Below are 24076 nucleotides of genomic sequence, written 5' to 3' on the forward strand. Positions count from 1 at the left end.
CTGTATGGATGGTCATTTAACTAAGTGCAAATGTAAAAATTCTAATATTTTGAGAAACTGGATTTTTGACTTTCATGAGCTTAAGATGATACAAATATTTTACTTTACATGTAATGAATCTAGAATATATAGTTATAAATCAAAAAATAAATAAAAGTGTGAAAACAGCTTAAATGGTAAATAACAAATAAGACATTTTATCTAATAATAAATGTATTAGGATGTTTGTTTACATACTAGAAATCCAAAGTAAACTTGTATGTTTCAATGGCTCCTTGTCTTGCTAAAAAATAAAACACGTTATTAATTAAAATGAAAACAATGAAGTATTGTGGAGGTTTTCTTTTAGCACAGGAAGGGCATGAACTCAATCTTACCTTCGTGGTCTTTCTCCATTTTAACAGTCATGTTGAAGAATGTACAGTCAGACTTCTTCTCAACAGGTCTGGTGTAGTACATGGTGTGAACCTGAAAACAGCAGCATGTCTCAAACCACAAGTTCAAAGGCTTTATTCTTGCTGTTGACTGTATAAACGCTCACCGAGACAGTGACTATTCCAGATCCTCGAGCAGTTACACTGAAGTCCTCGCCTATCTCCAGCTGTTTAGTCAATCGGTAATAGAGATCATATTTTATTGATCAAACAAGCCTCTGAAAGCTCAAACTTCTCAGATACATTCTAGGGACATTAGAGACTTATTACATTTTGTAAAAGGGACCATAATATGTCTCCTTTAATTGACTTCTGCCACAAAAACACACAACTGACATGAGCAGCAAGCCATTTGACTCTAGTATGAGTAACTTCTTACCGTGTGTGACCTCATAAGATGCATATTATATCTATCAAAATGCCATCTAACAGGTCTGACTCTTCCTGATGTGGACAGCTCCACATCCAGATTGAGGTTCTGTTGGTCCTTTATCTGCGCGTGATACTCTGCCACCGCCTGGAACACCATAATGGTTGCCTAAAAAAGACAGAAAAGCATTCAAATCCTGTCCCTCAGCATCAGTCCTACAGGCCTCATGTGTAAAACTCTCAGCAGATTTCATATGCTCACACTAAAGCTAGATGTACGCCTAAATCTGTGCCAATATATTTACAAGCGAGGCCCCTGGAGTTCATCACAGTCGGTAGTGTACCTGTGTGTTGCCAGATCCATAGTCAGCCTGTTGTCTCTTCATCCAGTGCACTGCCTCTCCTGCTTTATCAAAGTCGTTTGCCTTCACGAGCGCCAGCACAGCATACGCCGTTGCTCTAGTGAGGATGAAGATGTCCAGGACAGTCCAGGACCGGCCGGCTGTATCAAACACAACACTGCATTAGAAACACATTTGTCATTCCTCCACAAACGAATAATTCTTCCATTATTCACAATTGGATCTGAGTGACTACTGTTGTACATTGTGCAAAACACAAATGCTGATGAATTTACCGACCTCCTTCTTGGGTGGAGTGTCTCATCAGGATATCTTTATTTAGTTTGTCAGCATTGGCCATGGCATAGGATGCAATCGCAACAGCGTGAGGATTGGTCAGTTTTGAAGTCGAAATTCCAAAAATAAACAGCCTTCCTGATACCTTCATCCAGAGCCTATAAAAGTGTGCATAAAATTAAATTCTTGTATCAGCATTTTTCAACATTCACCAACATTTGCATTTCATCATTTTACTGGCGCTTTTATCCAAAGCGACTTACAATTGGGGAATAAACATACATAAATGATTCAACATAAAGAGGAAGTGCTCTTAATACCAAAATATATGAAGATTTTCAAACAGAGATGGCAACAAAGACTCAAAACTTATGGACTTCAAATCGAGGCAACATGATCAAGGGAGGTGGCCATGAGATTAATTTGTGGGAAGGTCATTGAGAACATGATAATATGTCATGGCCACACAAGATTATTTTGTTGAGGTAAGAATGTGAATATCTGATCTCTGTGACATGTTGCATGAAAAGAGGTTAAAGCATAAATCTGCATGTGGTGAAATAAATTTGCTTACAGAAACTGATCCATCACAGAACTTCCTACACTCTTGCATGGCAATGGCAACAAAGGCTGTCAGAGAGACAACGGCATCTGTTCTTTGTACATCACCCTGGAATAAAGCAGAAATAAACTGGTGAATTGCATGTTTATATATGGATATTTTTACATTAAATCAGATGCCATTGTGTTAAGCATGCAATTTTTCCAAATAAGAAATGTTCCTGAATCAATATTACTCTCCAAAATATAGAACCCAAACCCTACCCCTAAACCTAACTGTACCCATAAACGAAAAAACGTTTCTAAAAAATCTACAACATGAGTAGATCTAAAGGTAATGCTGCATTTTACACTTTCTACATTTGAATTTATTAATCTTGACAGAGTTGGTGTACATCTTGAATTTGAAGGGCCTTTTTTATGGTGTTCATTTTTGCCTTAAGATCCTGTTAGATGTCAACTGTGCGATATCAACATTAAATTAATATTTACTCTCTTCTTTAGCAAACAATTGTCTGGCAAACAGCTGGGTGTCAGTTACATTTTCCATCACAAAAACAAATTGGTCAGCCAACTTAAACTTAACTGTCCAGTTGAAATCTCCCTGTGACTCAAGTACAAACTCTCCTGTGATGAAAAAGCTGAATTTACAGCACACTTGTATATCTTATTTTGATCTACTATATCCACATGAACCGACTCGAGTGAAGTAGTTTTCATTTTATGCTCAGGGCAAAAGTCATTACTTTTTTGTTGTCTAAAAAGTGAACTGTTCAGTACAACAAAGTGCAGTATGCCGGTCTTGATGTGAATTTGGCTTCTGTGGGTAACAGAAATGTTGAAAAAACAGACGGGACCAATTTGCTCTAGTACCATGAACCATAACAAAATAAATCACTGGTTTGGTTTCATTGCATTTTTCTTTTGTGGACACAGATGGACACATCCAGCAACATTCAACTTACCATCATCTGTTGTTGAATTACAGCCGAATCCTCTTTAAAAGAGCCGTCTGCGTGTTGTTTGTTGAGAAGCAGCCACTTGAGAGCACTACACATAACATTATCCTCTACTATAACAAGATCACCAGCCATGGTGAAGACTTTGGCCACATATGCTGTCAACCTTTAACAGACAATCAAACACAATATAATTATTATGATGTAATCTAACAAGAGAAACATGAAAACAAGTTTATCTATAAGTAATGACCAGGTGCTGCTTGGTCTGTTTATCCATGCAGCGTAGGATCCATCTTGTTTACGGTAAACCAGCTGCCTCTGATAACCTCAAAGCAAAAAAGGATAAAGAAAGAACATTTATTTATTATCTACATATTTCCTCTTCCCTTTTAGTCTAACGTTTTCAGCAGAGCATCTTTAGGAGAACTTTAGTATTAGTGCAAATCATTTTCAGATTCTTTTTTAATTTATTTATTGATTGATCGATTAATAATGGTGCTTTATACAGTACAGATTGTTTCAAAGCAGCTTTACTGAAATGGGGGATGCAATGACGCAAACCGAGATCAATTCAATGATAGTGTCATTTTAGTGTTGATTAAACCCATTAATTAAAAAACAAGTGCAATTCAGCTGTAAAGCAGCCCTAAAGGTCAGCTCAGTTGAGTTCTCATCCAATAGTATCAAATAATGTTGCTGAATGATTTTTCTCTCCGTATACCTGTGTTAATGTGGTCGAGCGCTTCACTACGCCGCTCCAAGCCAACAGTATCCCACTGATTGGTGATGTCCAGATAATAAGTGGCAATGAGAGGCAGAGTCATGAAGATCATGTTCTCCTCTCCATTACCACTAGGCAGAAGAATAAACCGGCCCATGAAGCTCCCGCTGATGGCCTGCTCCACTGTCTGATTAGCGTCTTTAGCTGGAGAAATGAAAGAGGGAACATAGGAGGATTCAGTTTCTTTATATTTGTATGTAACACTTATGTATGTAACAGGTCTTGTATCTGGAAATAGACTGAAAGAGACTGTTAGTCCAGATCATCTATCCATCTTGGCTTCATGTACATCTGATCTGTAATGTAGTTAGGGGCTTACTACAACAAACTACGTATACGTTCCTGTACCAACTGCAAAACAAAGATATGTTTTCTACGTGTCTCACTATCTGCGTACGCTCTTTGCTTGCAGAGGTATTTTCCAAAATTTTTGAATAATGTCATTATTTTAGTTTTCTCGTTCCATCATTAAGATGGCAAATGAACTATTCTGACTGAATAGTTCTTTCATAATTTTGTGGACCTTGACTGTTTTTTTCAATTGGAAATTACTTGATTTCAGTGTTCATTACTCTTAAATTGTGTTCTTAAAACAAAAAGCTTATATAGGTTTGGAATGAAAAAGGGGGGTAATAACAACATGTACATTTTGGGGTGGACTACTCCTTTAAGTACTGTATAAGAGTCCTTTGACATTACTCTAGATGTACACTTTATCTCTCTGAAAACATGCATGCAAAGAAATAATCACTACACATTCATGAAAGTGTCATTAACCTTACCAGTAACTAAGATCTTGGTGTTAGCAGGTGTGTCTGGAAGGCGATCAGCTGGTATGACAGCTTTAAAAACTAAAGGATTTTCTCTGATCCGTTTGAGAGAAGAAACAGAGAAGAACAGCATGATGGAGGAAAAGTCGTGAGTCAGGTTTTAATCACATTTTGTATGGTTTCAGTGGGTATTGAGCAAGATATGGTGATCTCTGGGTAGGCTAAAAGTGATAATACCTACAAGTGTAATGTCTCTAGTGTTGTATAACTAAAGTATAACACATTGATATTATTGTGTGCTTCACAGTCAATCTCACCAGCCTCAATGGCTTTGAGCTCCATGTTTTGTCTGCGTGAAGAAACCAGCACACCTCTCTGGCTGAAAGTAAGAAAGAGAGAGAAATACATATGATGCTCTAGTTTAACTATTGAAAATATAACGAACATCTATAGATCAAAACAAATGAACCTAATACTAAAAGTGACAGTCCCATCAGACATACCACCACCTTCAGCAGCTTTCTCACTCCATCTTCAAAGTCATATACTGAAGCTTTCACCCCAATCATGTGATTTCCCAGTTTCATGGGAATAATCACATATGGCACGGATATACTGGAGTCTTTGTCAACATATGCTAGTGTTCTGTATTTGCCTCTCTTAGTGGCAAAGCTGCAAACATCTTCTGTTTCCATGAACTCCACACGCACCTGAAGAAAACAGAAGTATGAAACTCACATCTAGAGGAAACTTCAATCTATTAAAACACATGTGATCATCGAGAGTATTTCTGTTGTAACACAGGACAGTATGCCTTTATTTTATTGAAGTCCTGGGCCGATATTCATGAAAAATCTTAGGGCTAAGAGTTGCTCCTAGTGACAACATTGTAAGAAAATTCTTAGAAATGTGTGTGTTTCCTGTTAAAATTAAACAAAAGATCTTAGTAAAGAAAAAGTAATTCAGAAAGCATCTTAACCTTTAAAAGAGTTTTTTTATTAGGGGTATGGACCAGGACTTTCAGAAACACTTAAGAGTTTCTTTAGCAGTAATGAAAATGGATAAAACATGAAGAGAGAGAAGAAAAGTTCATGGCAGTGAGTTAGTAAGACACTACACATTAGATCATGTTTGTGACTGATCTTATTAGACACATATCAGACACAGCACAGAATTCCAAATGCATTTTTACTATCAAATCAGATCTACCTTCAGCTTCCTTCGGGTGTAGTTGTAAATAATGGCTTTGATTTCCAGTTGTTCTCCACGCACAGCTGAATTAGGCATCTTGAGGTCAATGAAAAAGCTCTTAGAAACTATCAACTCTTTGGGTTCTGCCACACAGATGCCTTTGAGAAAAAACACAGCGTTACGGATCTACCAGGCTCTTCGAACAGCCAACCACCATCCAGCACCACTGTCAGCCAACAAAAATGCTCCCTGTCACCTGAGTACTAACCAGGCACACCTGAATCCCATCATCAGATTATTAAGACTCTGCATACAAGCACATGCCACAGTTCCCTCAGTGTCTGGTCTTGTTTATACACAAAGTAGACCTTGTTGACGCGCTACTGAGTTAAGCTGTTTGCTACTTGCCTTGAAAACTTACCTCTTGTGTTATCCTCCAGATCATGTGTGTTTGCTGTTTGTGCTCCAGATTCTCCATGTCCAGTTCCAAGCTCCAAATGTCCTGTTATGAGAAATATTCAAGTTTCATCTTTCTCCAAACAACTGATGTCTCAGCATCAGTACTCACCTCCTGTCCATTTCTCGTCATCAACTATTCTCATCTGTGTCAATAAAACCCTACCTCTGTGTCCAGGTCAATTGCGTAACAGAAGGCTAGATTGGCACTGCTGACACAGTACAAGTATGGTTGATCCATTCCAGGAATTTGTGGATTCATTTCGCAGAGTGCTCCAGCATCCACAAGTCTCCACCAGCAAGCCATCAGCACCAAGCACTTCTTCGCCGTCATCATTCAACAGTCCCATGGCGGTACCCCTTCACTACTTGCATAATGTTTATTGACTCTGACTTCTCTGCTACAATCACTGACCTCCTCGACTCCAGTGTCAAACTACCACTCAAAACAGCCTTTGTGATCCTTACCGGCCATTATGAGGATCTCATTATGCACTATGGATTACTCAACGTTCCCTCCGTATTCCAAGATTTTATGCAAAAGGTCCTCCGGAGTTTCTCCATAAGTTAGTTCTCGTCTACATCAATGTCATGCTGATATACTCCCAGAGTGAAGCAGAACATCGCCAGCACGTTGTGGAGGTCCTAAGGAAGCTACAGGAATATCTTCCTCAAAGCCAAGAAATGTACCTTTCATCAGACCTCAATACCATTCCTCGTGTATATCATTAACCACCAAGGTGTGCAGATGGACCCACATCAGTCAAAGAACTTCAAGTAGTTCTTGGATTTGCCAACTTCTACCGGCGTTTTATCCAGAATTACAGTTCCATTGCCAGTCCCCACAATCCTTCTCAAGAGGAAGCCCAAGCCTCTGTGCTATTCCCTGAAGCCACTGGAGCCTTTAATACCATCAAGAGTGCCTTCACCAGCAGTCCTCTTCTTGTACATCCCAAACCTGAATTATGCTTTATAGTGGAGATCGATGCATCAACTGCTGGAGTTGGCGCAGTCCTGTTGCAGCAGCAGGGGAGCCCTCCATGCCTCCATCTATGTGCCAGCTTAAAGCTGATGCATTGTCCTGTTTGTAGGAGTGTGCCATGGCCAAGAATCCCTGTCATCTTCCAGCTGGCAAACTCTCTCCATTATCCGTGCCCAACAGCCCTTGGTTGAGCCTTTTCCCATGGCCACCAGAACTCCTGGAACCAGTTATTGGGCTGGCCCAAGTACATTCAGAATTCCCTGTAACAGCCATCTACTAGACTAACTCCTTTCCGGTGTATACTTGGTTTCCAGCCCCGTTATTCCTGAATTACCAATTGTTGGCCATTGGTTTCGGAGAGCTAGGGTCCAAAAGATCCAAGCTGATCGCTGCAGAGGTACCGTCTGCAAGGTCAAGGAAATTGTGGAGTCTCGATGCTGTGGCAGTAGACTAGTGTATATGGTGCATTGGAAAGTGTACGGTCCCAAAGAATGGTCTTGGGTTCTCTGGGTTAACATCCTTGATTCTATTTACCTTGAAAACTTGTATTATCCTCCATATCCTGTGTGTGCTCCAGATCCTCCATGTCCAGATCCAAGCTGCAACTATTCTGTTATAAGAAAATTTCATCATTCTCCAGACAAACATACTCACCTCCTGTCCATTCCTTGTCATCAACTATTCTTATCTGTCTCAATAAAACCTTTTAATTATTTCACCTACCTCTGTGTGAAGGTCCGTTTCGTAACACACAGACACACAGACACACAGAAGGATTTAAAGCAGCAGACCCTTGATGCTAAGGTCATAGGACCCCATAATTTCTGTGAATGGTAATATGTTTTTGTGAATTGTGTGAAAGGTAGTATGTTTCTTAATTAATTGAGGTTAAAAGTTTTTGTGATTCAAATTAAGTATACGTCCTTTTAGATTAGTATAATTTAATTAAACTATTAAAAAGGAGCTCAGAAAAAATAGGGTCCTAATGTTGTTTTAAGCATTTGCAGCTTCACTTTACCAAGTGTTGGTGACAGACTGACAGCCAGGATCTCCCAGGTAGTAACAGAGTCTTTCAAGAAGAATGTCTTTGTGATTGATCCGCTGGAATATGAGGAAGTGACAGACAATAAGTTTCAGCTCACAAGCAAAGACTGACATGATTCAGTTTAATGCAAAACTGTTGTCAAAAAAAAAAAAAAAAAACTCTTACTTACTAGTTTCCAAAATCAAACTCCTCCCAAAGAAAACTCTCAGGAAACTGTGTACGTGGCATAATGTCTTCGGAGTCTATATAATAATATTCATCATCTTCATCATCTGTATATAGTTGTACCAAAAACAAATGATTAATCTCTCTGGGATCTGAAAACACATCTGTGACACTGGAGCACAAAACCAGTCTAAAGTCTCTAATAATTTTAATCTATGTTAAATATAGCTATAAACATCTTACAGGAATCAGATTGCGGTTTTATAAGCAGAATTGATACTTCAAATATGTCCCAGCCAATGCTACTTTATTACAAGAGTATCCTACTGATCCAGGGACAGTAATTAAAAAATGTATTGAAAAATAATGTGTAATATATAGTACTATAGACACATTGGAATATTTATTCATGATAAAACAATTACTTTACAACTGTATTGGAGTCTTACACACATGCTATAGTTAATCATTAATTTAAATGGTGACAGATATTATGGGAGTGGCTTTATGGAGCAGGAGATGAAGATAACAAGATCTAGACATTTAAGAAACTTTAATTAATGTTGCCGCCTAATTTGTTTCAAATCAAAAATTAAAGCATACAAAAATAATAGAAATTGTGAATATAAATAATTGGGAATCATGAGACTAGAATCAGGCTGCATCTTACTCTCAACAGTCAATCTTTTAATAACTTTTGCTGGCTGAGACACTTGCTAATTTTTGTTGATATAAATTGCTTCTATTGCCTACCTCATTTGTACGTCGCTTTGGATAAAAGCGTCTGCTAAATGACTAAATGTAAATGTAATTTGCTGAAAGAGTTACGTCTGAAAATGATTCAGTAGGCTCTATAACCTGTTTTAACTGTCAAGAAAAAAACAGCACAGATGAACTCAGAAAACATGTTTAATATTTAATTTTTATTTTTTTACCAGATGATCGCCGTCTTCTCTTTGAAAGGGCGGGGCAATCTGGCGCTAGAGGAAAATTCAGTAGAATTAAATTAGCATATAACTCTCTAATGTGTACGTAAAGCAGTAATTTACAAAATATTAACAAGGCACAAAAGGTTAATTAGTTAACCTATTCATAGTGTTCGGCCTGGAGGATAAAACATTTATAGAACAGCAGCAAAAGCCGATTACTAAGCTGAAACTATCTATAGATGCATTCACTGGCAAATACTAAACTATTAAATGTTCAGTGAATTCAACATTGAATGTCTCAAATGTCTAAATCTGATGTAGGCCACTATGTCTACTGCATGGTGCTCATTAAAAGTGCCCTTTCACTGAATAAAATATATTTAAACTGGAAATGAGGATGCACACATACTTGTTCTGATGCTGGTTCCTCCTGCAGTGCTGGACTCAAACATCAGACCTGCATCAGAGAAAACGCCCATACTGTCCCTTCCTCCTCCCGCCGTACAGCCGGTGTCTTGCTTCTCTATCACATCCCAGATCTAAAGGAAAAAGATAAACTTATCTCAAGCATTCTGTGACGGTTTAGATGCTGATGAACTTCTGTTCACCTTTGACTGAGTGAGTCTGTTTTTGTTGAGGACGTGAGAAGCCTTGTCAACCATCACCAGACAAACTTTGGTTTCGGGATCTGCAGTTATCTGCAGCTCAACCTCGTCTCCTGTAAAATAGATATTCCTCTCGTCCTGCACCTTAAGTTTGAGCTGGGAACAAGAATCACTGAGTCAGACCGAGCTGATTGGCACATCGTCTATTTCTTGTGATGGTTCACCCACTGTTCCAATGCACGTGTTCGTCACATCGACCCAGACTGAATCAGACACCACCTCAGACGAGCCCACATGATAATAAGCCACAAAGCGGAAGGATGGCACCATGTCTTTGGTTACTGGCAGTAATAGAGTCGCTAGAGGTTGTCCTCTGTGCTTAAACCTGTTTGCCTGAAGGATCTGACCTTTACTTAAGATCTGAAAAAGAATCAGATGAAAAAATAGATTTATTTGTAAGATTTACTCAAATCAATAACATGTCCCTCACCATGAAAGTGTAATCCCTGACTCCTGGGTTTTGTTGAGTGTGCAGAAAGACTTTCACTAAATCTCCGATCCGAAGCTCAGCAGCATCAATGTCGATGTTCAGGTAGTTGTTGGAGCCGTCTTTAGTCTTGTAGGCCTGAGCCGTCATCTTCTTCACTGCCTGCTGATTGTCCGCTAGTTGTGGATCTCTTGTTTTTGCCTGGAAAGAACAAATGCGTTGCTTCTGATGTGCTGTGAACAATACCCTTTGTTCAACATATGAGCTAGCCTGAGCAAAGACTTTTTAGTAACTTATTTTTTGTGCGTGAACTGAACAAAAATACTTACTTAGTTAACTTACTTAGATACTTAATTATTTATTCACAACATATCCATAGTTCTCCCAACTTTTCAGATTGAGTCAACTGAACAAACATTTTCACCAGTTCCCAGCATGCACTGCAGCTTAAAAACATTTTATGTGAATTATTATTAAGACTATTTATTGCTTTAGGTTTTATTGGCCTAATGTATACTGCTGTCACTGTCAGCTAGCTATCATGTGCATCAGAGTTATATTTAAAGTTTTACATGTGCTGAGATACTCCACATCTCAATGCAACATGTTAAATACACTTGTCTATTAGCATAAATGTTTGCTTTTAATTTTAGAACGTGCATTACATAGAAAATATTGTAGCTAGTCGAGTTAACTTCTGTTCGTGATAGGTTGCCTTAGTTTTTTGAGTTAGATCAACTTTTTGCGGTTTGTTAACTGATCTATTTTACACTTGATCACCAGAGAAACATCAGTGCAGTTGAAATGGTCTTACAGTGATCTCCAGTGTTGAAGATCCTATCAGAGTGTTCACGGCAAACTTCGCAATGCCGTTGACCTGCGTGTGAACTCTGCTCCCTCCAGGACTGAACTCCACTTCCACTTTTTCAGCAGGTGTCTGGTTAGGATTTGTTACATAGACCTTTCATGCAAAACAAGACCAAACAAAACATTAAAACATATACTGCACTTTCCAAAACATTTTAAGACGTGTGTGTGTGTATTTTAAAATGGATACATTTTAATGGATAAAATTGTAGAATGGATAAAATGAATGCAGATATTTCTTTATGATTTCAATTCTTGTTTAGGATAGTTAAAGCAACAGTTTTTTAATAATGAAGCATAATGTAAAAGTATGCAATTTGGGGTAAAAATGCTCTGTTGTTGGGACTAAAAGGCACAGTAATTAATATAATAATTAATAGATAGCTGAATTTTCCATTTGTTGATATTACATGGTTAGATTCAGATGGTAAAGGTAATATTATATTAAACCTCCATATTAGAAATAGTCACCATGTTTAAAATGAAGCCATCATATTTAAAAACATGATATTAATCATATCATATCATATAATAAAATATAGTTTGTTGTTACTATTCTAAATGAATATTAAATTATTATTTAATAAACTTTCAGAATCTTTTTTTTCTGTATTAATATATTTTAATGACAGTATATTTATTGAACAAAAAGTACTTATTTTATTTTACGAAATAAGCAGAAAATACAAACTTTGCTAAACCTTTAGTACAAACCTTGCTAAAGTGAATGTTTTTATCAAGTATTCACGTGAAGCTGAAGTATTATACCCATATTGTTGAGTTCAGGTTCTCAAATATGTAGACAATATTTTATACCGAGACACTAAAGGGAAGTCCAGGTTTGAAGAAGTGTGGTGTTTTCCTGAAGTGGATGGTGTATGGTGACGTCACAATCTTAATGCCTCTTCTTTCTGCTTCCACTGTTTCACTTCCTGAAACACACAAACGATGAGCTTCTCACATAAAACCAATCACACGCATGCAAATCTGTTGAGCCTTACCGCTTTCTGTTAAAAGACTGACTGAAACGTAGATTGATCGTCCAACCAGCTGATTAATGTTCGGAAAGGTCTTAGTGATCATCTGATTCGCCAGTTCTGCTGTACCCCTCCTCTTATGATCTGTTCTCAAATGAGAAAGACAGCAGCAACGCTCTACAAGATGCTATTTACTTCAACGTGGACTGTTTTTTGCAACACTGTTATGTGCCTTTCTGCACGTTTCGCTGCAGTATCAAAGAGAAATGTCCACTGAGTGGCGCTAAAACATGTGTTTAATACGTAAACCCTGGCGCATTTTTATTATGTTGACATAGATAAGTACTGCTGTGTTTTTATCAGGTTGCTGTAGGTAAATAATGCAACAGTTCAAAAGTAGAATATCCTGCTGCTAAAAGTTAGTGCTCAATCACGTTGGAAGTATGTCCTACACAGTATCAATACGCCATCACGTCGTATTCCCTACTACCTAGGAAAACTACCATCTGTAAAAAACCATAGATATAAAGCTGGATTTGTGTGATGATAACGTTCAAAAGCATCAGATTTCAAATCTCCCAGCATATTAATATTGATTTGAAGTAATAACATGATATTCCTATTTTAATTGTTTAAAAATTATGCTTTATTATACTACGAGGTTGAATGCTTGAAACCGCTGGTTGACTGTGAACCACTCTCTCTCCTCGGAAATGCACACACTTTAATATAAGCGCTACTCTGAAGACTTCATCTGTAACAAAAATGTGAAAATAACAAGACTTCTTACAAGCAAGGTAACAACGGCACTGTTAATGCATTATTTTTCTGATAATTCAACAGCCCACATTCGGTTACTCCTTACTTATTCGAAACTTTGTGTGAAAAGGAAGAGGTGCCTCTAGTGTTTGTTTCTTTTGCAGTGATATGTACTTATTGGTACGTATTTGTCACAAACACACCCACCAGATCACCGTCTCCCACGCCAATCACCCGCTCATCATCTCCGAAATTCTAGCCACCTGTTCACCACACCTGTTATTAATTAACTCACCTCCATATATACTCCAGAAACCCAGTCTTTCCTCGGCTGGGATTGAAGTTACGTTCTCATGCTTCTGTCTGCGCTCCCGAACTCGTTCTTCCTGTGATTACCCCTGCTGATACGGACTACCCGCATTTGAGTATTTGTTTTTGTTCTCCTCTTTGTTTTGAGCTGATGTATGCTCGGCGTCACGCCAATCTTAAGTTTCATTAAAACGTTGCCAGTGTGCTCCTGCCTGCCCGCCTCATCTCTCCTCAGACCGTGACAGAATCCCAGCCCCTATATAAAACGAGATGGAAGAAGACGCCAACACGGAACCCACCAGCGCGCCGAATCCACTACACGAGATCGCCGCAGCTATCCACGCGGCTTTGTCCCGACCCACTCCAGCTCCGGCAAGTCCCCTTGCTCGACCGTCACCGTACTCCGGTGAGAGGGAAACGTGCAACGGATTTGTGCTCCAATGTTCCCTATATCTGGAGTCACAGGCTCACCAATTCACCTCTGAAGCTGCCAAAGTAACTTTTATCATCGCACTGTTACAAGGACGAGCGCTGCAGTGGGCGGAAGCCCTCCACTCAGCCCGGAACCCTGTCGTGAATTCGGCTACAACCTTCCTGGCTCATTTGAAGGAGGTATTTGAACCCATTACCTCCCTACTATCTGTACATGATGAACTGTTTAACCTCCGACAGGCAGACGCAGGGATTCACGATTACGCCATTCGCTTCCGAACTCTGGCGGTGGCTAGTGGCTGGAATGAGCTGGCGCTACTCTCCGTGTTCCGCCGGGGATTACAGCCGGCACTTCGCCGACAAATGGCGATTTATGAGGATACCGTGGGACTAGAAGCGTTTATTAACAAAGCGATCCATCTTTCCCAAAATCTTAATGCCTGTGTGGATTCCCATCAGCCACCAGCGCCACCTACCTCACCGTCTCCGATTCCAGCCGACGAGCCCATGATTACGGACACCTACCATCTCACTCCCGCTGAACGCACCCGCCGACTTGCTGCCAACCTATGTCTCTACTGTGGACACCCGAATCACCGCCTCAACACCTGTCCTGTCCGGCCCCCACGCCCAGCGGTGAGTACGATTCGTTTCACTCCTCAAGTTACCAATCTACCACATATATCTGGTACATTGATCCATGCCAACCACCTCTTTCCAGTATATATCCTCGTGGACTCCGGTGCCGCCGGAAACTTCATCTCCTCGAGGACCCTCCACAGACACCAGATTCCCTCTCACCCAAATGACACTACCTACAGCATCAGCACCATCCAGGGAACCCTGCTGGGCCGGGGCCGCGTACACAGCACCACACCACCTCTCACCCTGCAGATCGGTCAGCTTCATCTGGAGGAACTCCAACTCCTCGTCCTAGAGGACGCCGTGGTGGATGTCGTGCTCGGGAGACCCTGGTTGGAGCAACACCAGCCTGACATCCTCTGGAGAACCGGTGAAATCCAAAAATGGAGTGTTTTCTGTTTCCAAAACTGCTTGAAGAATCTACCCCTGCCTGTTTGTAATTATCCTTCCATACCTGTAGGATCCACTTCAGTGGAAAGTCCGGAGCCCGAGCACGACACGCCAATTCCCGAACCGTACCAGGATTTCCAGGATGTGTTCAGCAAGTCGGCGGCTACTCACCTTCCTCCACACCGACCATGGGATTGCGCCATTGACCTACTGCCAGGTGCCAAACTTCCCAAAGGTCATGTCTACCCCTTATCGTTCCCGGAGAGGGCGGCGATGGAGGAGTACGTGGAGGAGGCCCTCCAGCAAGGTTTCATTCGCCCCTCTACCTCGCCAGCTGCATCCAGCTTCTTCTTCGTGGCCAAGAAAGACGGTGGCCTCCGACCTTGCATCGACTACCGAGCCCTCAACTCCCAAACCGTCAAATTTGCCTATCCACTTCCTCTCATTCCTGCCGCTTTGGAGAACCTTCGTGGAGCCACCGTCTTCACAAAACTCGACCTCGGAAGCGCCTACAATCTTATTCGTATCCGCAGGGGTGACGAATGGAAAACAGCGTTCATCACTTCCACCGGACACTACGAATATCTTGTCATGCCGTATGGCCTCGCCAACAGTCCCTCAGTGTTCCAGGATTTCATGAATGAGATCTTCCGAGACATGCTAAACCGATTCCTCATCATCTATATTGACGACATTCTCATCTACTCCCCGGATCTTCCAACTCATCGCCTACACGTACGTCAAGTCCTAACCCGCCTGAGATACCACCACCTCTACCTCAAACTGGAGAAATGCCGCTTCCACCAATCCTCCGTTCACTTCCTGGGCTATATCGTCACCCCTGCGGGCCTCCAGATGGATCACCAGAAGACCCGGGCAGTGCAGGAGTGGCCGAAACCCAATTCAATAAAGGAAGTACAACGTTTTCTCGGATTTGCTAACTTCTATCGTCGATTTATTCCCGCCTATAGTTACCTGTCTGCTCCCTTAACCTCTCTCACCCATTCCTCTAACAGACCTTTCACCTGGACCCCTGAGGCACAACAAGCGTTCCAAACCCTGAAGGCCGCGTTCTGCACTGCTCCCATCCTCCATCATCCAGACCCCAACAAGCGCTTCGTGGTCGAGGTGGATGCGGCTACCCTGGGAGTCGGTGGCGTCCTCTCCCAGTGGCATGGCGAACCTCCGTATCTCCGTCCATGTGCGTATTTCTCCGCAAACTGTCCCCGGCGGAGCAGAACTACGACGTAGGCAACCGAGAACTCCTCGCCATCAAGCTCGCACTGGAGGAGTGGCGGCACTGGCTGGAAGGATCCCAGTTCCCTTTCGAAGTTATCACAGATCACAAAAACCTCCAATACCTCAGAAACGCTCAACGCCGGAACCCCCGACAAGCCCGTTGGTCCTTATTCTTCACACGCTTTAATTTCACCATCTCCTACAGACCTGGCTCCAAGAACGGCAAAGCCGACGCGCTTTCCCGTATTCATCAACCTGATCAGGTACCCGACTCACCCGAACCTATTCTTCCCCCTCATATCTTTGTCGCTCCTATAGTGTGGGAACTGGAGGACCAGATCCGTGCCGCCAGCCGCGAAGAACCCGCTCCGCCGGGAGGTCCGGAGGGCCGCCAATACGTACCATCTCGCCTGCGCCTCGCCCTCCTGGACTCCGTACACACCTCTCCGGGAACCGGGCATCCTGGCAGGTACCGAACCCTCTCCATTCTCTCCCAAAGGTTCTGGTGGCCGCGGATGACACAAGACGTTGCTAGGTATGTCCGCTCCTGCCCAGTTTGTGCTGTAACCTCCACACCTCGTCGGCTCCCGGCAGGCAAACTCCAACCTCTCCCCATACCCGAGCGGCCTTGGTCCCACATCGGAATTGACTTCGCCACCGATCTACCTCCCTCTGACGGCCACACAGCTGTACTAATAATAGTAGACCGGTTCTCTAAAATGTGTAAATTTGTCCCTTTACCTGGTATTCCCACAGCCCTGGACACCGCTCTGGCTCTCTTCGACAACGTCTTCCGAAACTTCGGACTACCCGAAGACATGGTGTCGGACCGAGGCCCGCAATTCACATCACGGGTATGGCGAGAGTTCTTCCGTCTACTGGGGGTGACAGTCAGCCTCACCTCCGGATACCATCCCCAGGCTAATGGCCAGACGGAACGTAAGGTCCAGGAGCTTGCCCGATACCTACGCGCTTACTGCCACCAGAACCAGAATAGCTGGAACCAGTACCTGCCCTGGGCCGAATATGCCCAGAACTCACTCCGCCAGACCACCACCGGGCTCACCCCATTCCAATGCGTGCTGGGCTACCAACCTCCTCTGTTCCCCTGGTCGGGTGAGCCTCTCTTCGGTTCCGGCGGTGGACTACTGGTTCCGGGAGAGCGAGAGGGTGTGGGACTCAGCCCATGTCCAACTTCAACAGGCAGTGCGACGCCATCAACACCAGGCGGATGTCCGCCGGTCACCTAACCCCATCTACCAGCCGGGAGTCCCCGGTACATCGGTCCTTTTCCCGTGGTCCGGCAGATCACCCCTGTCACCTACCGGCTCCAACTACCACGTCAATATCGCATCTCACCCTCCTTCCACGTTTCACTCCTGAAAAAATTCACTAATCCTGTTCTTCCTCCCTCCACAGACGCGGAACTCCGTCTCCCACGCCAATCACCCGCTCATCATCTCCGAAATTCTAGCCACCTGTTCACCACACCTGTTATTAATTAACTCACCTCCATATATACTCCAGAAACCCAGTCTTTCCTCGGCTGGGATTGAAGTTACGTTCTCATGCTTCTGTCTGCGCTCCCGAACTCGTTCTTCCTGTGATTACCCCTGCTGATACGGACTACCCGCATTTGAGTATTTGTTTTTGTTCTCCTCTTTGTTTTGAGCTGATGTATGCTCGGCGTCACGCCAATCTTAAGTTTCATTATAATGTTGCTAGTGTTCTCCTGCCTGCCCGCCTCATCTCTCCTCAGACCGTGACAGTATTGGTATCTCATTAAAAAGTGCACCCAGGTATGTTTATGATGAGGAGAAATTATATTGATTCCAACTTGTGTGATGTTTAATGTCTCTCACCTGAACTTTTTGCAGAGATGTAGGAATACTAGTTTTCTTCGTACCGTCCATTACACCGAACACCACAAACGCATTACCATCCACTTTGTGTCCAAACAGATACCTAAAAAAGCACATACAATTTCTGCAGTAAAACCGAATGTCTGTCACTGATCCACATTTACTTTATAACATAATTTATTATTTTGTATTGAGAAACAGGTTTTTAACAATACAATACAATCATAATTTTTTTTTGTACTCTGACACTCTCTGAGAATTGTTCATGCTAATCTACTGGGAAGAGACACAACTAAAATAAAGATAACATGACCAGTGAAACAAAGAATGATCCCAACTCAAAAAAGATAGTTTACTTCTCTATTTTTAACTCATTCTGCTCACACAAAGGTTGATTTTGAAGACAGTATTATAAATATTTCATCTTACCTGGCTTCAATGTTGACTGTCAGACTCTCATCACGCACACAGAAGAAAGACTGACTGGGTTTTAATTTCACTTCAAATGTTGGAGCCACTAAAACCAAACCAGACGCACAGACAAATAATCAAAGGCATTCTTTGACTTGTTATCATATTCTTACACAGTAAGACTTGTATACGCCATGTTCTCACCATATTCTTTGACCTCAAAGTCTGCTGTAAACGTCTTCTGAGGCGTGTGAGTGAATCGTGTGACCACCTTCCAGATCCCAGAGCTGGGCAACATTCATAAATAAGCATTGCACAAACAACTATATCAACCTGATATAATACAGACCAAATTTGCGAGTGTAGATCAATTTAAGCCTTATTATTCTGAGGCGGACGTCACGGATCATTGAAAATGAAATCCAGTCTTTATAGTGTTTCACACACAAACACACCTCGCAGTCTCAGGAAGGGTGTATCTTCCAGACTTCATGCCTTTCACTGGATATATCTTCTCTGATGAAACTGTGATGCCTTGAGGATTCTTCAGAAACATAGAAATCAGCTTGAATGCAGTGCCTGACTGAGATCTTCAATGATGCATTTCACAGCTGAAATGTCATGTGTGTGTGAGAGAGAGAGGTGACAGTATTTACCACGATTTCCACAGTGATCTTAGAATAGTGTGGTTCCATGTTGGGCGTCAAAGAGAAAATCCTGTAATAAACTGCAAAAGAGGTCAAAGCAAAAACTGAAATTTGAGTTCTCATGCTTTTATTTTCTGCCAATACAAACCTGCAAATGAGTGCACCCTCGTCGCGTTTCTATCACTGAAATCGTACCTGAGCTAGCATTTGTGTAGATGGTCTTGTCTGTTTGAATAAACATATATCCAGACTGGAATGAGAGCATGACCACTTTCTCCAGAGTGACGGTTTGAAACTGTGCTTGTAGATGCACATACTGCTTCTCCAGAGGATCGTCCGAGAAGAGCATCTTATCCTCAGGGATCTGAAGGACAGCCTGGATTATATCTGCTCTGAAAGTCACAAGACTGAGACATCGATGCTGTAATCACAGAGAACTCACCTTGATGTCTGTAAGGATCTGGAAATTGTTGTCAGCAGTCAGTTTCACCAGTTTAGACAGTATCTCCACATCTTTCCTTGGGAACTTCTTTACCGTGATCCTCACGTTCAGGTTTGGTCCAGAGTAATCTTGAGCCTCCACAAACACGTTCCCCGAGGAGCCCACCCTCAGCAAATTAGGAGCTGAGAGAATAAACCTGTGGAGATGAAATCAGAGCGTTTGAGAACTGATCTGTTAGTGACTCCTTGAACAAACGGTGTTTGATACTCACAGCGGATCACAAAGCGTGAGGAGCGGTGAAGAGAGAAGAACAACAGTTAGAAACAGCAGCTTCTCGGCCATCCTGACTGTCTGGGACTCTTTATGTAGCGTTCAGATTCAAATCAGCCCAAACTCAGCGTCTAATGAAGAAACGGAGCTGCTGGACCTTTATAGAACGCAAAAGGATGTGAAGAGTTCACGGCAGTCCAGTTCAGTTTTCCGGTAAATGACCTGCGAAAACCTGCTCTGTAAATTCAACCTTTGATAAACTGGCAGCCGCTCTGTTGATCTTTTGAGGGTCAAAGAATAAACAAACAGCATACATACATCCAGGAAGATGTGTCAAAGATGTTTCAGCTCAAAAGGAGGTTCCAAGCAGCTCTCCATTGAAATGACAATGTAAGGACAATAAAGTTAAGAAACCCAGCCAATATTTGTATGTATATAATATTTTATATTGTATTATATATTGTTTTTAGGTTTAATCCATAAGATGGAAGTATTTTATCTTTTTATAACTTTATTATCAGACCTACTGTGTAGACAGAGACAGAGCACACAGAATAAAGATCTTGTGTGTAACTGCAGTATTTTTGTCACATGTTTTTGTCCTTGGACTTTTATTTTGACATGTTTCTCTGCCCCAGTGTTTAGTTCCTGCTCGTTCGTTCCCATAGTTACCCTTGTGTGTTCCGTGACAACCGCCCATGCCCGCTTGTGGCTTAAGGTTAAAATGACTTACGGATATCTATATTATATTTACAGTTTTACGATTCCGATCGATTGTCAAACATCTGTCGGTTTCTCTTCATATAGAAAACCTACTGTTGAGACTATTTCACTCAAACGGCTCTTTACCAGGAAGGATCAACTCAAAGCGAAATAAAACACAAGACAAGTTCTTATGGATTTTAAGGCTTGCAAAGATTGCGCTGTCGATTGCAAGCGGAGAGAGAAGCAGTTTCTCCTTAACCTCCCTTTTGCCTCCAGACGGATCACAGTCCGCCTGAGGCCGGGGCCGGGCAGGCCCCGCCTTCTGCCTCCTTCCCTGCTTTGCCTCCTCCTGCTGCTTGCCTCCTCCGAAGCTCAGTTTGCAAGTCACTTTATTTATAGAGAAAGGACAAGATACAGTAAATGAAAACAATTGGCCACATTTCTTGTGCGTCAGAATCTTCACTCCTTCAGATTCTTCCGTGGCCCTATCAGTATTCTCACGGAGGCCATGTTATGACCAAGAATCAAACTGAAACTAAAAGGCCACAGGTGCATAACTGTCAACATTTAACTCCAACATTCCGCTCTCATCAGGCTGACAAAGCCTGGCACCCGATGGATACTGAAACTGAAGGATCAAAGTTGCAAAAATGTCAATACATAACCCTAACATATCCCTCCTGTTTGACGTTTAGCACCTGAAAAATAACATAATAAGGCATATGCATATTGAACTACATCTCTACTGATTACTGGATTACATAGTCGATGCTTACTTTAAACAGCAAGGTTGGGCGAAACCCCAGTATCTGAGGAAAATTCCCAACCGACCCCCAAGATTTTATATGGCGATCACCTGTAAGGCTTGCATCTTAATCATAATGTATACAATATAAAATTTAAAGCTTGAACATAGGAGGAAAATGTGAAAATAAACTGAAAAGGAAGAATGAAATAAAACGGTGCCTCTTGTTCTCAGCACGGCTACTGTAGCTTATCAGTGTACCTTTTGTCATAACATCAGCACTCAGCCATGTCACAGCTGTGGTTTTAACTGAGACTTCACACATGATATTAAAAGCTCTCCATTTCTCTCTTGGTGGAGAAGTATGGTAAAACTGGAAAAGTCTGGCTAATCATTTTAGTAATCATTGCCCTTAAACATGGTAAAACACAGATCATGCATAAACATGTTCAAATCAAAATGAGTCTTTAGTTCATGTTGTTCTATGAACCAGTCAAAATTCACTTAGTTTCAGTTTCCCTTTAATCGTCTCTCTCTCCTCCGCATCCATCCACAGCAGGACTCCACGCCATGCTAAAAATGAGTAGGGCTCTGTTGGTTTCTTCACCGGGTTGAGACCAGCGAGGCCTATTGCCTTCACCACCCTTTGTAACCGGACTTCACACCCATACTCGTCGTTTTAGGCAGGAAACTCTGTGACCTTTGTACAGTGGCTCTGATGAATCCACGAGACCTCTCAGCGGTCTTCAAGGCAGTTGGGGTAGTCAGCACCACGTTGCTTTAATCAGGATGCTGTCGCCTGGTTTCACTCTTGAGACCTGTGGGGACAGAGGAATATCTGGCAGATCATTTGCTCTCACAACATTTCAAACATTTTAAATTTCAACATTTTGTTCATCCACTCTGCTAGTGTATGCTGCTCTTGTGGTTTCTCACACACATCATCACACAGCGGTAAACTGAACGTACAGTATTTGTACTGTTAGCAAGGTGTCAGTTCAATAAAATCCATGTGGATAAACTGAAAAGGTAGTCTGGCTTTGAAATTGACTCTCTTAGGTCTGCAGTTATGTTTACAGCAGATCAAACAAGATTCACAAAATTTTTTTTAGTAGTTATTAAACCCTGGTGCATAACACCTGGTGCATAAAACCCTATGCACCATCCTCCTGTTGACACATGTTTCCCTTGTGTCAAACTTGCTGCTGTTTTGTACAAACTTCGTGGAAGGCACAGTTTGCCTTCAAGTCTGTATTGTGTCTGCACCAAGCAAGGTCATGCTTTGGGAGAGGGCAGTGAGTGCAGCGAAAGTATGGGCCCTGTCTGCTTTTCCTTTTTTATTTTTCAACAATCCCTGTCCATGTTCTACTGCGTCTCGCAATGCCGCTCCATCATGAGCTAACGGATCATCATTCCTGTCTAGACCCATGAAGTTACCCCTATACTGGCCATATTCGTATTTAAAAGCCAATCTCACAACTCTATCAATCTCTTGGCCATTTAAACGATGCGTACGTATCAGTTGGTGAAAATTCTCTAACCATGCAGTAAAATTTCCAAGTGGACCAAGTGCATTTACTGCCTCTTTAAGTTCTTGGTCTGACCATGGGCGATACGCATTAAGGTATCTATTGCGATCGTCCTCTACACCGTAATGTGGATTAGCCACTTGGATGGCTGGAAAAACGGAATCTGATTCTGATGAAAGGTGTGAGGAGTTCAAGGGGTCTTTTTTATGCTCTTTTTCTTTCTGCACTGCAACCAATCTTTCTTGTTTCTCTCTTTTTTCTCTTTGACTTCCACTTGTCTTTTATCAGCCTGCTCTTGCCATTTAAATCCTTTCAATTAATTGAAGTTTCAACAGATCAACCTTTTTTCCCTTGGCTAAGGATAAATCAACCTCTATTTTGTTTATTAAGAGAGCGCAGTCCCTTTTGACTAATTTACCACTGAAATCATATTTTTTATTCCACTCATTGAGATATCGCACACTGTCTGCCGAATCTGCATGCATAAACTTTGGATCTCCCATCAATTTACTTTTTCCTGCGCCCATATTTGCTTTTTGGTAAGAGTCAACGATTAGTCACACGTCTGATCAGATCGTCCACTGCACCAAGCTTCTACAGACACTAATTTGTCTGCGGATACAGCCGTCTGAACAAACCAACTTTTCAATTTTGACTCAAACCCAATATAAATTTTATTGTTTGAACAACACAACTCCCCTTCTAGTGGGGAAAAATATCAGTTTGTGTTATTCCTAAACCACAACAACCACCTTATTCACCGCAAATCCTAGTGATTCACAATGACGTTCATACAACACATTCATACCATTCATACCCTGCGCTTTAGAACAATTTTTTTGTCGACAAACCAATGTCCCAGACTATTGGTCGACAGAATTGCCTGTCGAGATTACTGTGCTTCCAAAGCAGCTAGTAATCTTGGCTTCACTGTCGATACAGATCCTTCACCTTAACAGGCAAATCACTGGCTACGAACTCAAGCCGGTACCTATTATACTGCAGTCTCATTCACATACTTCAACCATAAAAACAATACCGGTATATCACCTGATCAGTGCGTTGAGTTGTCCTTCCAACGGCTCCCGTCAGACAGCCCGGAGAAGTTGATTTTTCCAGACGAAGAATCACCGACCCCCCCGAATTCACGCTGGTGGATTTTCTTCAGGCAGCTATTGCCTGGCTCTGCAGAGACTGTCTCTCGGCTCCTCTTCGCCCTCTCCTCCTCCGCTCTGTCGTGTTGGGATCCGGCTCGAAGGACCAAGTAAATGTTGAGACTATTTCACTCAAACGGCTCTTTACCAGGAAGGATCAACTCAAAGCGAAATAAAACACAAGACAAGTTCTTATGGATTTTAAGGCTTGCAAAGATTGCGCTTGTCGATTGCAAGCGGGAGAGAAGCAGGTTTCTCCTTAACCTCCCTTTTGCCTCCAGACGGATCTCAGTCCGCCTGAGGCCGGGGCCGGCAGGCCCC

General features: G+C 42.0%; 1 protein-coding gene and 1 pseudogene across 1 annotated transcript in view; both read right to left on the bottom strand.

Moving 5' to 3' along the window:
- The window catches only part of LOC122328096, a 32265-nt pseudogene extending 12415 nt beyond the window's left edge, over positions 1–19850 (bottom strand).
- Positions 1–24076, bottom strand: part of LOC122327919 (GTPase IMAP family member 8-like) — a 295481-nt gene that overhangs the window by 85690 nt on the left and 185715 nt on the right. The gene's annotated exons all lie outside the window — the stretch shown is intronic.

The sequence above is a fragment of the Puntigrus tetrazona genome, chromosome 22 (genome assembly GCF_018831695.1).
Source record: "Puntigrus tetrazona isolate hp1 chromosome 22, ASM1883169v1, whole genome shotgun sequence".
In the NCBI taxonomy this organism is placed as follows: domain Eukaryota; kingdom Metazoa; phylum Chordata; class Actinopteri; order Cypriniformes; family Cyprinidae; genus Puntigrus; species Puntigrus tetrazona.